This window comes from Felis catus, chromosome C1, assembly GCF_018350175.1.
Source record: "Felis catus isolate Fca126 chromosome C1, F.catus_Fca126_mat1.0, whole genome shotgun sequence".
Lineage (NCBI taxonomy): Eukaryota > Metazoa > Chordata > Mammalia > Carnivora > Felidae > Felis > Felis catus.
Window position 1 is genome coordinate 78,388,913 of NC_058375.1, and position 17,105 is coordinate 78,406,017.

The 17,105-nt window shown below is 39.7% G+C and overlaps 1 long non-coding RNA gene and 1 other non-coding gene across 3 annotated transcripts in view; both read right to left on the reverse strand.

Moving 5' to 3' along the window:
• Positions 1 to 17,105, reverse strand: part of LOC109502463 — a 33,626-nt gene that overhangs the window by 8,621 nt on the left and 7,900 nt on the right. For both annotated transcript variants that reach the window (XR_006584552.1, XR_002161064.3), the window contains exon 3: positions 8,830 to 11,588. This is a non-coding gene — a long non-coding RNA (uncharacterized LOC109502463). The remainder of the gene's footprint in view (positions 1 to 8,829; positions 11,589 to 17,105) is intronic.
• LOC111562016 lies at positions 2,337 to 2,443 on the reverse strand. The gene has a single exon (XR_002745077.2). It is a non-coding gene; the product is annotated as a U6 spliceosomal RNA (small nuclear RNA).

Genomic DNA, 17,105 nt, shown 5'->3' on the forward strand with positions numbered 1-17,105 from the left:
TTACTTCTTCTTTGCCAATCTGTATGTCTCCCTTTACTGCTATAGCTAGGACCTTCATAAAGATATTACATATAAGTGGTAAAAGCAGACATCCTTAGATCTTGGAAAATGTTTAGTCTTTTACCATTAAGTATAGCATCAGTTGTAGGTTTTCATGAGAGGCCCTTCACCAGGTTGATGAAGTTCCCAGGTATTCATACTTTACTGAGAGGTTTGTGCCTTTTTTTTTTTTAGTTTATTTATTTATTTTGAGAGAAAGAAAGAAAGAGAGAGAGCGTGTACGCATGAGTGGGGGGGGGGGAGGGGCAGAGAGACAGGGAGAGGGAGAGAATCCCAAGCAAGCTCCACACTGTCAGTGCTAAGCCTGACATGAAGCTCGAACCCATGAACCATGAGATCATGACCTGAGCCAAAATCAAGAGTCAGGTGTTTAACCAGCTGAGCCCCCCAGGCACCCTGAGGTTTATGTCTTTTTAAATCATAAATAAGTATTGAATCTTTCCAAAGGCTTTTGATGCATCTATAGAGATGATATTTTTTCCCTTCGTTTCTGCTAATGTTGTAAGTTACACTTGTTTGATACATAAATATTAAATAGCCTTGCATTCCTGGGATAAACTCATTGAATCATAATGTATTTTCCTTTTAGTATTCATTTTGCTAATAGTTGTTAAGGATTTTACCTATGTCCATAATGGATATTGGTTTGTAATTTTTTCTTGTAATGTCTCTCTCTGGTTTTGAAATCAAACTGATATTGGCCTCATAAAATGAACTGAAAAGTTCACTATCTAATTTTACTTTCTGAAAGTTCTCCATGGCTTAAGGATTGGTATTATTTCTTCCTTAAATGTTTGATAGAATTCACCAGTGGCACCATCAAGAATTTCTGGGAGAATTTAATATAATTTTAATTACTTTCATTATTATATTGATATTCAGGAATATTTCTCCCTGAGTCAGTGTTAAAAATTTGTGTCTTCCAAGGAATTATCCCATTTCATCCAAGTTTTCAAGCGTATTCACATAGTTATTCATAATATCCTTTTCTTATCTCCTTAGTTAATGTAGGATTTTAGAAATGTTTTCTCTTTTCCAAGATCCTGATAATTTGTGTCTTTTCTTGATTATTCTATTTAGATGTTATCAATTATATTGATTTTTAAAAATCAAATTTTTAGTTTCATTGATTTTCTCTTTTTTCTATTTTTGATTCATTGTTTGCTGATCTTTATTATATCCTTTCTTCTACTTCCTTTGGGTTCAAATTGCTCCTCTGCTCCTAGCTTCTTAAGGTGGAAGTCTAGATCATGGGTTTGAGACCTGTCTTCATTTCTAAGATAAGCTATAAATTTTCTTCTAAGGACTGTCTAAGCTGCATCCCATAAGTTTGAAAACTTTCATCTTCATTTAAAATATTTTAAAATTTCCTTGTGATTTCTAACTTTACCTTTACATTATTTAGAAGTGTGTTGTTTTTTCTGAATATATATTATTAATTTTTAACTTAATTCCACTCTTATTAGAGAACGTACGTACTCTGTATGATTTAATTGTTTTACATTAATTGAGATTGGGGGTTTTTTTTAATTTTTTTTTGAGAAAGAGAGCATGAGCAGGGGAAGGATGAAAAGAGAAGCAGGCAGAGAATCTGAAACGGGCTCTGTGCTGACAGCAGCAAGTCCAATAAGGAGCTCGAACTCATAAAAAGCGTTATCATGACCTGAGCTGAAGTCAGATACTCAACTGACTGAACCACCCAGGCACCCCTGTTTTATGGCTCATAATATGGCCTACTTCAGTGAATGTTTCATATGCACTTGAAAGGAATGTGTATTCTGCTGTTTTTGGTAAAGTATTCTGTAAATGTCAACTAGGTTGAGTTGGCTGATAGTATTGTTTTTTATCTTCTATATCTCTACTAATTTTTTCAGTTTGTTTGAAGGAAGAATATTGAAATATCTAACAATAATCCTGAGTTTGTTCATTTCTCTATCAATTTTTGCTGCATTTATTTTGAAGCTCTGTTATTGGGTGTACACACATTTAGAATTGTTATGTCCTCTTGACCAACTGTACTCTCAATTATTATGAAATGACCCTATTTATTCCATGTGACATTTCTTGTTCTAAGGTATACTTTGATATAACACAGTCATTCTAGTTTTGTTATGATTGGTGCTTACATGGTATAAGTTATCCATCCTTTTAATCTATGTGTATGTTTGTATTTAAAATGGGTTTCCTCTGGACAGTGCACAGTTGGGTCTCGCTTTTTTTTTTCTTTTTTTTATTATCTTTAATTCCAGTTAGTTGACATACAGTGTTATATTAGTAAAAATATGGAACACTTCATGAATTTGCGTGTCATCCTTGCGCAGGGGCCATGCTAATCTTCTCTGTATCGTTCCAATTTTAGTATATGTGCTGCTGAAGCAAGCACAGGGGTCTTGCTTTTTTAATCCAGTTGGTCTTACCATCTCTGCCTTATAAGTGGGGTGTTTGGATTCTTTATAATAAATATAATTATTAAGATGGTTGGGCTTAATTCTACCATCTTCCTATTTGTTTATTTGGTCCTATCTGTTCATTGTTCTTTTTTTCCTTTACTCCTGACTTAAAAAAAAAATTTTTTTTAACGTTTATTTGAGAGAGAGAGAGAGAGAGAAAACACATGTGTGCAAGTTGGAAAGGGGCAGAGAGATAGGAGAGACAGTGCAGAGCCTGACATGGGTTCAATCTTGCCAACTGTAAAATCACATAACCTAAGCAAAAATCAAGACTCAGACACTTAACCAACTGAACCACCCAGGCGCCCCTATTCCTGACTTCTTTTGTAATAATTGAATATTTTTAGCCCTCCATTTAATCTACAAGATTAGTTTATTAGCTATACCTCTTTGTTTTAGAAGTTTTTTTTTTTTTTAGTAGTTACTCTAGGATTTAAAACATGTATATTTTACTTATTTATTATTTACATTTTCATTTTACACGTATTTCAAATAATGTTTATTATATCACTTCTGGCATAATGTAAAAATGTAATAACAAAAATATACTATCATTTCATTTCTCCCATCCTTTGTGCTACTACTGTCACACATTTCACTTCTACAGATGGTCTAAATCCTACCATGCATGTAATTTTTGCTTTAACTTATAAACTATAAATACATTTTAAAATGAAGGAGAAGAAAGTGTTTTATATTTACTCATATATATGCCATTTCAAGCACTCTTCATTTCTTTGTGTAAATCCGTATTCCCACCTGATATTTTCTTTCTGCCTGAATAATCTTTCACATGGTGCAAGTTTCTGGACAACAAATTCTTTCGACTTTTGTTTGTATGAAAAGCCTCTTTCTTTTTGTTTTTTTGTGGGGTTTTTTGTATGTTTTTTTTTGTTTTTTGTTTTTTGCCTTCACGTTTGAAAAATAGTTTCACTTATGTCCAAATTGTCTTATTTTTTTCTTTTGGCACTTTAAAGAAGCCATTCCATTTTCTCCTGGCTTGCATAGCTTTAGACATGAAGTCTGTAGTAACTCTTTTTTTTTAAATTTTTTTTTTTAACGTTTTTATTTATTATTGAGAAACAGAGAAACACAGAGCATGAGCAGTGGAGGGGTAGAGAGAGAGGGAGACACAGAATCTGAAATAGGCTCCAGGCTCTGAGCTGTCAGCACAGAGCCCGACGAGGGGCTCGAACTCACAAACCATAAGATCATGACCTGAGCTGAAGCTGGTCGCCCAACCAACTGAGCCACCCAGGCACCCCTGTAGTAATTCTTATCTTTGTTTTTCTGTACGTACTGATTTTTATCTTTAGCTCTTTAATATTAGTTTTTAACAACTTGATTATATGGTTTGATGTGAGTTTTTGTGTATGTAAGTTTATTCTATTTAGCATCTTGTATCTTTGTCTTAGCATTTTTATCTAATTTAGAAAATTTTTCATTTTTTCTTATTACTTCTTAGTATTTATGGTGCACCTGGGTGGCTCAGTTGCTTGAGCATCTTACTCTTGATTGCAGCTCAAGTCATGATCCCAGGGTCATGGGATCAAGCCTCACATTGGGGTCGTGCTGAGCATGGAATCTGCTTAAGATTCTCTCTCTCTTTTCCTCTGACCCTCCCCCACTCACACACACACTCTCTCAAAAATAAATAAATTTATTAATTAATAACTTAAAAAGAGATTTCTGGAGAACTTTTCTGTATAACTCCCTTTTGTATGGAATTCTTCCTTACAACTTTCAGTTGCCTCAGTTTCCCTGAACTCCAATCTCTCTCTTCAACTAAGTGTGACCACCATGGAAAACTTGGGATTCCCCTCCCAGCTTCGTGATCTGGAATGTGCTTCCAGGTAGAAACCTAAGTGATAATAGAACTTGCCTCATTTTTCTCTCTTCTCTCAGGAATCACAATCTGTGCTACCTCTAGTCCAATATCAGAAAACAGGTGTTTCATACTCTTTATAAGAGTTTCCAGTTATTTCTGTGGCAGGATAAAAGTGGCCCCTATTAGTTCATCATGGATTAAAATAGAAGTCCACTTTATGCTTTACTAAAAATCCATTTACTGACAACTTTTGGAAGGGAGTGGGGAGTAAACATGTGTTCAATCCAGCATGTTTAGCCACCCACCTTAATTTTAAAACCTGTAAATAAAACAATAATATTTTTTAAATTAATAATTACTCCAAACAGTGAGAGAGACTAACTGCTTTCAACTTTTTACCAAGGTGTCTACAGTCAGCTCAATGAAGATTGGCTTGAATCAGGTTCCACACCTAGTTGCTTTCTTTACTTACTTTCAACAGGATCTTTTGATAAAAGAATTGTGCCAAAAGTTTGTTCTGCTTTTTCTCTAAACCCAGTATTTATTATTTTCTTAGGCTGGTTATTCAAAGATCTTCACAATTATATGACTTATATGTAATTTTCCATCAAGAAGTACAATTTTGAATAACACTTTTATCATTTTGGTCTCTTTTTACATTTACTGACAAAATTAGCTTCCTACACTCACTCTAGGAAATATTACTTGATTTACCAGAGAGGTAATCGTATTTTGTTTAAAAATTGTGTCCAAATTTGGTGGCGTTTTGCCACTATAGGGCAAAGTGTTACAAGAAACAGTGTCTTTGGGGACCATTACAATGCAATGAAGTCCAATTTTCAAACATTCAGCAATGTATTTCCTAACTGAACATCTCTTTTCTAGATAATATACTAACTCAAAACTCTAATAGATTATTTTGTCCTAGCTCATACAGATTCATGCTGTATATTCATACTGTAACCATATTCAATAAATATACTTACAGAATTATTCTGTATTATACTATTGATAATATTATCTTCATCATTAACTGTACCCTTCAATTACTTTAGATTCATAAGATTTAATACAATACGAAAGTAACTTTAAAAACATAAATGTTTTTAACTAAGAATTTTAACACTAACAAGATGTGAAACACATTATACAAAATAATCTATAATTGATCACTGAAATTAGCTATGATGAACTGACCAATACAGTTGCAGTGAATATCATAAAACAATTATTAATAAGGTAATAGAATTTCTATAGAAATCTTAATTACTCTTACATTTAAAATTAGTGAAGTGTCAATGGAGTACTACGTGGCAATGAGAAAGAATGAAATATGGCCCTTTGTAGCAATGTGGATGGAACTGGAGAGTGTTATGCTAAGTGAAATAAGCCATACAGAGAAAGACGGATACCATATGTTTTCACTCTTATGTGGATCCTGAGAAACTTAACAGAAACCCATGGGGAAGGGGAAGGGAAAAAAAAAAAAAAGAGGTTAGAACGGGAGAGAGCCAAAACATAAGAGACTCTTAAAAACTGAGAACAAACTGAGGGTTGATGGGGGGTGGGAGGGAGGGGAGGGTGGGTGATGGGTATTGAGGAGGGCACCTTTTGGGATGAGCACTGGGTGTTGTATAGAAACCAATTTGACAATAAATTTCATATGTTGAAAAAATAAAAATAAATAAAAAATAAAAATAAAAAAATAAAATAAAATTAGTGAAGTGTATGTGAACAAAATTGTTTGATCATTTTTTTCTCTAAATTCATCACACCAGTTGCAAACTCCTTGGCAAACCACCAGAGTTTCATAGACCATCTCTGTGAAACCCTGTTTCAATGATAGGCATTTTTATTTCTAATTAGTGGTAGTATTTACTGATTTTCAGTGATTCATACATAGAAGACACCTAATATCCATGTAATAAGTTATTAAGCAACATATTTTGGTTTCATACATGTTAAGTACTATTCTAAACTCTGAGGATATAGCAGTGAACAAGACAGATATTGTTTCTATTCTGGAGGTACTTCCTACCTAGTGAAAAGAAGGAGACAGTACAAAGAAAGCAGATAAGTTCAGAAAATGTTAATAATATAAAGGAAATAGTGTAATGAGATAAAGTGTGACTTAAGGAGTTACTTTGAATTGGGTATTCAGGAAAGACCTCACTGAGGAGGTTACTGTTGAACAGAATGCTGAGTGATAAGAAGGAAGTAGGCATTGAGGAGCTGAGACCATTCTAGGCAGAAGGCTTAGCAAGTGGAAAGGCCTTGAGGCAGTGGGAATGGTTTGGCCTTTTTGGGAAATGGAGAGAAGGCTGAGGTGTCTGAAGCAGAATGAACAAAAGAAATATGGGATAAGAAGAGGCTGGGAAGGCACCCATGTACCAGAAAAGCAGAACCTTGTGAGCTGTGGAGATGAGTTTGGGAAGCTACTGGAAGACTGTAAACAGGAGAGTGACTGAACTAATTTGCCTTTATAAAATAACACTAAATATTCCACAGAGTACAGAGGAGTTGGAGAGAGGCAGAGTGAGAGCAGGAAGACCAGTTACAAGGGTATTTAATAATCCAAGCTAGAGGTAACTAGGGTGGGAAGCAGTACAGATGGAGAGAAGTAGATGGATTTGGGAAGTATTTTTCATATAGAGCAAGTAAGACTTGTCAATGCATTGAATGAATTAATGCATGAGATAATTAATGCATAGTCACTAAAATGGGGAGATCTTGGGGCGCCTGGGTGACGCAGTCGGTTAAGTGTCCGACTTCAGCCAGGTCACGATCTCGCGGTCCGGGAGTTCGAGCCCCGCGTCAGGCTCTGGGCTGATGGCTCAGAGCCTGGAGCCTGTTTCCGATTCTGTGTCTCCCTCTCTCTCTGCCCCTCCCCCGTTCATGCTCTGTCTCTCTCTGTCCCAAAAAATAAATAAACGTTGAATAAAATGGGGAGATCTGAAAGGAGAAAGGTCAACATGTGCTACAGAAGTTAAGGAAAGCTTTCTGGAGAAGGCAGAATGGGAGCTGGGCTTGCAAGATGAGCTAGCTATGGCTGAGAAGTTCAACAGTAGGGATCCAGTTGCAAACAAAACCAGTGAGGTGTGAGTGAGCTTCAATGTGTCTGGGGACTCATGAGGAACTGCCTGCTAGCTAGATGTTGAGGAATGAGCAGGATAGTGGGGTAGAGTGGAATGGGAAGGGGCTGGATCATGGAAGATCTGAAAAGCCCAGAAGGGTGAACTCTGTCTATCCCTATCCAACCCCAGAACAGCTGTACCTTGGACTTGTACCAGGGAGACTGACAATGAGCCTTTTCTCCAAGTTCCATGCCTGAGCCCAGGTACCCATCTCACTGCTTTCCAGGAGAGGCCCCAAGTGCTCACTGATCTGCCCAACATCAAGGTGACCTGGGTGAGCTGGGAGCTAGAGCAAGTCCCTGCTATATTTACTATCCCTGGCAGATATGGCAACACCTAACATTGTAGAAATGCTTCAGATAACAAGTAAATTATCCCATAAACTCTGAGCTAGAGGCATCAGTCTGTCTCTGACAAAAGTGATGGGTTTTCCCCAGCACCAGATGGGAAGCACCCCCAGGACTGCCTTGGAGACCGCCCACACCCAGGGCTCTGCCTCCTCCTTCTCTCAGCAGTCCATAAGCCTAGCCTTTGCTGTCTCCACAAAGGAAGGAGTGTGTCTCACAACTCCATAACAAGACCCCTGTTACACCCAGAGAGAAGGCGTGGATTTTAAAATGCCAGACTCTCTAACAGACCTCATTGGGCCAGTCAAGCTTAGATTCATAGATCCTGCTCCCTCTGTGACTGTACCAGATACGTCCCTATCACATGTGGCTCCAGCTCAACTGTGAGCTGTACAGGAAGAAGGATGCTGCCTCTCTCATACATACTCTTCCCCAGAAGCTGACAGAGCATTTAGAACACATTTTCTAAAAAATAAAATAAATAACATAAAATAAAATAAAATAAAATAAAATAAAATAAAATAAAATAAAATAAAATAAAATAAATAATAAATGATTGGCTGTGATGTGGACATAAGGGATGGGACACAAAGACTACTCAATGCTTAAATAGCTCCCCGGAAGTCTGCCCACCTCCTTGATGGAAACAACAGCTGCCTTTTACTTGGTTGTGTATAATGTATGACAAAGGTGCTAGGCTTTTGCTTATTTCCCACATTATCTCATTTAATATTCACATCTACCCTTTAAGGTGTGCATTCCTATCCACATTTTTCTGATGAGTAAATTGAAAGGCAGATGAAGTCACATACTAGCAAGAGGCAGAGCCAGGTCTCCTACCCCAGACTAACCAACCCCAAAGCCCTCATCCTTTCAGATCATAGTCCTAAAGCAATTCTGTGGGTGAAAGCACAGGAGTCTCCCACCTGCCACTCTGGAGGGCAATTCAGCAGCCCTGTAGCTCCCCCTCCCACCTCAGCAGGAAGCCGTTTATCAGATTAACAACCCACCTGCTCCCACAGCAGAAAGCAGGGCTCTGAGGAAACAGAACTGGGCTTAGTTGGGCTCTCTGTGGGGACCAAGGACGCAGGAACATCTTGGGCCTTACAGCAGGGAAGCCACTTTGTGCTTTTTCCCTTCCAAGGAGGAGACTAGAATGTGTTCTATGACCTCATTGTTAGCATGAAGTAATAGGAAGAATGCAGGATTTGAAGCCAGACAGATGTGGGTTTGAGTCCTGATAAGCTTTATGATCTTGGACAAGCCACTTTGACTCTCCATGTTTCAGTTCTTTCAGCTGAAGAAGAGCTTAATGCCACTTCCCTCATGGGATTGTCTTGGGCATTAAATGAGATGGCAGATCTAAGGAGCCCACAGCCCAGCTGGCACCCAACAGAGCTGTCAAGCAAGAGCTCTCCTTTCCTCTCAACTGGATAGGGCAACCGTTAAGGGGCCCACTTGTCAGATGAGCAAACTGAGGAGCCAAGAGATTGAGTAGCCGACAGCTAGGAGCAGAGGTCATCTCCTAACTCACAAAATGACACTTTTTTCACTCTTTCTTTCTTTCTTTTCTTTCTTTTCTTTCTTTTCTTCCTTCCTTCCTTCCTTCATTCCTTCTTTTCTTTCTTTCTCTTTCCTTCTTCCTTCATTTCTCTCTCTTTCTTCCTTCCTTTCTTTCTTTCTTTCTTTCTTGCTTGCTTGCTTCTCAAAAGCAAAAACAGGTAATTCTCCCCAAATCTATTTTGCCTTGAATATGTAGCTGTCTGGGTGCTCCTCCTCTTCTCCTTGCTTCCCTTCCCCAAATTCTTATCTCACCAGTCTCTTTACACACAAATCAGACTGATCATCATAAAGTAATAGAGAAGCTCACAGGCAGAAGGAGAGGTGAATACAATTCTCTCCACAAGAAAGACAAACCCTCTCTGTTGATGCAAAATCATGACTCACTCGAAACCTTTTATGATGGCCAGATGCTGAGCACATCTAAATTGCTTCAAATTGCTTCTACAGTGTATATTAGTGGTGGGGAGGGGAACAACCAACATCTATATATATTTATACATTTACCAGGAAATGTGTTTATATTGTTTTCCAATCAGGATTTACCACAAGCTAGGAGTTCCACCCCTAATGAATAGGCTAAACCCAGCCCATTGTCAACAGAGAAAAAGTTCACCTCAAACATAAAAGATTTTAAATCAAATTAGATGTTAGAAGAGCATGATTCTCAGCACTATTGGGCAGCCAGAGTTATCTGGCAGGGTGAGTGATGGTTGTTTCTGGGCTCAAACTTTATCCCAGAAGCCTTGGAAGCTAGGCAAGGGAGACTTCCAAGGAAGGAATGGATCTCTTTTTGACCTGCAGCTGTTCCACATTTAGGTTGTTGGAAATTCCTGTGTGGTCTGTAACCACTCAGAGCCCATCCTTGGGCTGACCCACAGCCAGGAGCCTTGTACTAGCCCAAATCACTCTGGACCCACATCTTGGAACTTCTCCAAGACAACTTGGCCCCAGAGATCTGTGTGGACTCCCCATGCCCAAATGTTACATCCTTTAAACTTTACATCACTGTCCAAACTGTAAACCTTCTCATTTGTTCTCACATTCTCAAGCCCATACTGTCCTATGTATCTTCTCCCAAACACTAGCTGCTCCTCTTTCCTGCAAATCCTCTATGCCCACTAGAATCCTTTATCCCAGGGCAAATCAATCCCCTTCATCCTACACCTCATCACATAAGGTTCTCTTCTCTTCTTGGACCCCCCTGAGACCTATTTATCCCTGACCACAAGCACCTTCTACAGCCATCCTGAGGGATGATTTCTTGTTCTCTCATGTCTACATATCTACCTGGTTCAGCAGATGAAGCCAGGAGGTGGGATCAGAGTCCTCACATTCCTATGTGTTTCAAAACCAATACTCTCCTCCTGTGTAATTCCTTTGGGGTTCAAGCTATCTAACTACACCAACTTCCCTGAATTTCTCTGTCTCCCTACTCCTGCCATCCTCCTGGAGCAGGTCAGTGTGCAGGGGGAGAACCCTCCAATGCCAAATGTTACCTTCCTTGCATTGAATGATCCTCATCACCCTTCCACATCAATCACTCACTGCTACATCCACACTGTTCATCTGATCACTGCCAAACATGCCATTTTCAGACACTGCCTCCCAGCCATCTAGCTGTGCATCTATGTTTCAGCCTAAGACCACGAATCCCTTGATGCCTCTTATTTCTCCCAGTCTATCGTCCTCTATGCAGCCTTCTTTCCTTTCCAACCAGACTTAAACTGTTCTCTCTCCCACACCCTCCATGCCTGGCACTCCTATTCTTCTGCAGCCCCTCAATCCCCTGCACCATATTCCATTCAACTGCTCCTTCTCCTTTCTGCACTAGCAGCTGAGAGCTACAAAAGAAAACACATGCCCTCACCTCCTTACAAACATACCTGCGTCAGAGACCACTGGTTGCTAATCCCAATACGTCTATTATCACCATTTTAGAATCTTGACTTGGAATAAAATCCTTATAGTCTTTAGAATTTTTATCTTAAATAAAAATATTTCCCAGCATCCCTTGGAACTAGACATAACCATACAATTCAGTTCTGGCCAACAGAGTGAGTAGAATTAGTGTGTGGCAGCTTCTAGGAAATTTATGATATACCTTCAATGTGTCTTTTGTCTCTTCTTCCCTTTTCTCCATCATCCTACTTGGCAGATGGATGTGATGCCTGGAGTTCATTTTAGACCATAATGATGAGGACCACATCTGAAGGATAGCAGAATATAAAGATAGAAGTAGATTGGGTTCCTGAGAACTATAGAACCCAAATTGCCTACAAAAGACTTCTTAATGTAAGAGAGAAATAAACATTATTCTATGTAATCCACTGTTTTTTAGGTTTCTGTTATTCACAGCTGCTCATAGTGGAACAAACTCCCACTAACACAATGCCGTGAAGACACAACCAATTTTTCTTCTTATGTTTGGTCTGCTTCCTTTCCTAATATCCTCAGGCTCCAGGCCAACCCAGCCCTGTGCCCACAGACCCCAACACATTCAATTCCCACCCACTCCTCAATCTTACCATGTAACCTTACATTTTTTGGTAAGATGGCTGAATATAAGATGAACATAAAAAATTATAACTTTATTTTATTGGCAAATATCAGCAAAGGAAATGAGGAAAGTATTACATTTAAGCAACCAAAATTATAACACATTTAGAGATCTATTTAGTAAGAAAGAAATGTATTGGAATGAAATAAATGTATTCCATTTATGCTACATTCTTGGGGAAGAAGACCTACTGGTTTAAAAAGTAGGTCTTTGAGTTCCTCAAATTGATATGCATATTGAATTCTAACTAAAATCCAAACAATACTTGCAATGAAATTTCATAAAATTATCTTCAAATTCATATGAAAAATAAATGACTAAAAATAGAGAAGAAAATCATAAAAAGAAGAACAGTTAAAGAGTGTTGCCTTACAGAACATAGCATAAAGCCAAACAGAAATGGAAAATTGGCGAGTAAAACAAAATATAAAATCTATAATCAAGTCATATTTATGAAAAGTTAACACATGATACAGGTGGAAGTTCAATTTGGTGGGAAGAAAATGGACTATTTAATAAGTGATATTGGCACAACTGGTTATACATATGGGAGAAAGTACAATGGACTCTAATCTTACATATTGCACACAAAAAAATCCAAATGGATAAAAATGTAGAGAGCAAAACAGTGAAAAATAATATTGCAAGAAAACTTTGGAGACTATACTATAGACTAAGGATAGGGGAGACTTTCCTAACAAAGACTAGAAACTTGGAGGCTCTAAAAAAGATCAAAGATTTATTTCACTGTAAACTTTACAACTTTTGTACCAAAAACAAAGGCCACAAAGAAAATACGTGGGAAAATATTTGTAACACAAATCTTAAAAGTGGATTTTTATAAAAACTAGGTGAATATGGGAGCACCTGGGTAGCTCAGTTGGTTAAGAGTCTGATTCTTGATTTCAGCTCAGATCATGATCTCACAGTTTGTGGGATGGAACCCCACATTGGGCTTCATGCTGACAGCACAGAGCCTGCTTGAGATTCTCTCACCCTCTCTCTCTGTCCCTCCCTCACTTGCACCCTCTGTCTCTCTCTCAAAATAAATAAATAAACTTTTTTTACAAGTAGGTGAATATGATCCAAAGAGTATATAAAATGACCCCGGGGAGCCTGGGTGGCTCAGTTGGTTAAGCATCCAACTTTGGCTCAGGTCATGATCTCGCAGTCTGTGAGTTCGAGCTCCGCATTGGGCTTTGTGCTGACAGCTCGGAGCCTGAATTCTGCTTCAGATTCTGTGTCTCCTTCTCTCTCTGCCTCTCTCTTTCTCTCTCTCTCTCTCAAAAATAAACAAACATTAAAAAAAATTTTAATAACCCCAAGAGCAAGTGTTTATGTGTGGATGGGTGTGTATGCAAAGACTGTGCTGGAGCTCCAAAGGGTCCTCCATGAATAGCACCCCTCTTTCTTGTCCAAAATCCTGATGAAGTGGAAAGTAAATAAAGAGTAAATATGGGAGCCAAAACGTTCTATTTTTTTTTAAATTTTTTTTTCAACGTTTATTTATTTTTGGGACAGCGAGAGACAGAGCATGAACGGGCGACGGGCAGAGAGAGAGGGAGACACAGAATCGGAAACAGGCTCCAGGCTCTGAGCCATCAGCCCAGAGCCTGACACGGGGCTCGAACTCCCGGACCGCGAGATCGTGACCTGGCTGAAGTCGGACGCTTAACGACTGTGCCACCCAGGCGCCCCAAAAACGTTCTATTTTTAATGATAGAGGCTAAGTTCCCTAGCCTGTATTCCCACAAGGCTGTCACCCCTTAAACCTTTCCTCTATTAAATTCTAGGTTGCTCACAGTGAAGCTGCATACCTCTATCCTTCTTCATTCAGTCTCTAGAAAAGAAGGTGGCTCTTCTGGTAACTCTTAATGCCTCTGGTTTCTCCTTGGTTCATTGTTTCTGAGTCTATGCCCATACCTGAACCAATCACAGTTAACAAGTAGAATGAGACATGAGAATTAATTGGCTTAAACAACTAGACTTTTGCCTGGAGCTGGAAGAAAGGGTATCAGTCATACTAACTAGGAGACTAACTACGAGATGAATGAATTTCCCAAATGGGGAGTCCAACAACTTCCGGCAAGAAAAGAGGGAAAACAGAAGTGTAGAGTTAACTAGCAAATGCGCCCCCTACCCAACCTTGGAGTGTGAGATCCCCAGTCTTGAAGAGTCATGTAACAGGCAAGCTGAGACTGAAGGAACAAAAAGGAGTTAGCAGTGAAAAGAAGAGGTAGAAGGCATTCCAGTCAGCAAATAGCATGTATAAAGCTCTGGAGGTAAGAGATATAGGACACAGACAAGAACCACTAGTATTTCAGTATGCCTAAAGGACAGACCTGGCATCCCTTCCCTCAAAAACCAAACAATACTGAGGTCGCATCAGTAAACATTTGTGGACTGCAGGACTAGCATCCCCTGTGATTCAGCCTCACCCCTGGACACAGCTCCTTACTCCAATAGTACCTTAGCCCCCCACCCCTGTTCTGCAGTGCCCTCCTCAATCTCAAGGAACCCACAACAGCCAAGAAGGACCTGGGCCCCAGGCTGCTAAGCCTCCAGAGATGATATGCCCCATAGGTGTACTCTGGCTACCAGATCCCAAAACGACACAGCAACTAGGGCTGATGAAGGGCTAGGAGAAGACTAAGGATAGTTATAGTTGCCTGAGAGAAATTTGCAGGAAGTTCAGCTGAGTAAGACTTTCCAAAGCCTTGGTTGGCCTCCTCCAGAACCCTGAAAGACTCAATTCCTCCAACATAAACTCTGAAGCCATGGCCTCCCTTTCAAGGCATATGGAAGTGAAAAGACCCACAGTGTCTAAAAATCTACATGCTGGGTTTGTCACTATCTCCCTAGAAGCTAAAGGCCTCTGTTCAGAGGCTCCAAGACACAGACCTTTTCCAAGTACCCGTGAAGGGTCTAGGGAAATGGCTGGTGTTAACCATACCGTACCCACCAGGTCACCAATGTGCACAGTGTGTAAGAACTTGGACTTTGCACTCACACAGAATCGGATTTGAATTGGCTCGCTACTTGGCTCTACTACTCACTTGGTGACTTTGGGAAAGGTACTTTACATCTTGAACCTCAATTTTCTCATTTGTAAAGTGGAGATGGTAGTGTTGATATGAGCATATATGAGATGCTAACTGTGAATATTTTTCATAAATATCAGTTCCTTTCCTTCCCTTGATGCCACCAGGCTCCTTTCCCCACTTTTGGATACTTTCTCTTTTTCTTCAGACTCTATTTTGTCTCCCATTCTTGCTGTGAACAGACGGTCAGGAAGCTTCATAGTCCTGTCTGCTTGAAACAACTGCCTCCCAACCCAAGGCACTTGCACTTCAGGAGACACAGGCAGTAATAAGAGTCACAATCATTCAGTCATGTGAACTGAACACTGCCCGGTTTTATGTCAAGTGTGGGGGAATGCCATGGAGAATAAGGCATAGACTATTCCTCAAGAAACTCTATCCCAGTGGGAGAAAGCAACACAGAAGAGTTTATAATAATGCAGCACAATAACTTAGGTAAAAGGGGACATACCTACTGAGTCTGGGAGCATAAAGGAAGAGATGATACATGAGATAAATCTTAAAAGTATCAGTAGGTGTCAGCTGAAAGAGGGAAGATGAGGAAAGAGAAGAGAAAACATGAGAAAATTAAGGAAAGGACATAGAGCCTGGAATGTGCAAGGAAATGGGAATTTCTGGATTTCTGGAAAATAAAGTGGCATACAGCCTACAGTAGGTGCCTAGTTATGTTTGGATAAGCGTAGAAAAAAAGTCTGATGGGAAATACTCCAAACTGTTTACCCACAATGAGGTTGGACATATGGGAGATGGGAGTCTTTCAGTTTTTACTTTATATCCCACTAACTACACTGTCTCAAATTGTCACAAGTGTGTGTCAGTTTTGTGATTTAAAAATACACCTTTTTGAAAATGCAAAAACAGTTAATTTTGGTTACAATACATAGAACAACTTAGAGTGGGGCAAGTCTAAAGCAGAACAACCAGTTACAAGGCTACTATAGGTGATGAAGTTCTAAACCAGAGAAGTTGCTATGGGGATGGGGAGAAGGAGAAGTCAAGGGTGTCAAGCCTGTAGAGTTTTGTAGGTAGTGGTACTTTTACTGAGACAGAGACTATGAGGGAAACAGATCTGGATTAGGAGAGCATATGAAGTAGAGGCAGTGAGAGCAGTTTTGTCCATGTGACCACTGAGGTACCCAGGGAATATCCAAGTGGTACTGCCCAGCTGGTAACTTGAATGTATGGTCTGACATTTGGAGAGAGAGCTAGGAGATATGAATTTGAAAAGTACCAGCATGTAAATCACAAAAATCCATGAGGATAGATTATATCTGTCTATCCCCAGGAAGAGTATGGCAAGGGAGAAAAAGAGAGGGTCCAGGAACACACCAGCCTTAAAGTCAGGTGGAAAAAGAACTCATGAAGGTGTCATGGAAGAAACAGCCAGGGGGCACCTGGAAGGCTCAGTCAGTTATGAGTCTGGCACAGGTCATGATCTCATGGTTTATGATTTCAAGCCCCACGTCTGGCTCTGTGCTCAGCGAGGGGCCTGCTTGGGCCTCTGCCCCCCTCCCCTGCTCGTGCTCACTCACTCTTTCCTTCAAAATAAATAAATAAACTTAAGAAAAAGAATAAGAAGAAGGAATAGCTAGAGGAGTAGGAAGAAAACCAAGAGGTCAAAGTGCCTTGGAGGAAAAAGTTTTGAAGAGGGAATGGATAACTGTGTCAAATGCTTCTGAGAGGTCAAGGAATTAAGGATTCAAAAGTGACCTTGACATGCCCATCAAGATGTCTGGGTTTCCTGCAAGGTGATCTTAGGTGGGAGAGGTAGGCAATGGAGCCTCCACCCTGCTTATGGCTGTGTCTGAGCCACCATTTACCCTTTGCTTTCTAGTCTCAATGGTGCAGGACCCAAATCTTGTCACTATACTCTCATCCAGGCCGGGTACATTCTGAGTTCTAGGAAGTCTCTTCAGATAGAAAGGGCTACAAACCACCAGTGCAACAAACATACTACACTCTCTCTTTGGCCCTGAACAAGCCACACTTCTTCAGAGGGCCTCAGTTTTCCCATCAATAATTTAGAGGGTCAGAGGGAATCATTTTTAAGGGCCCCTTTCAACCT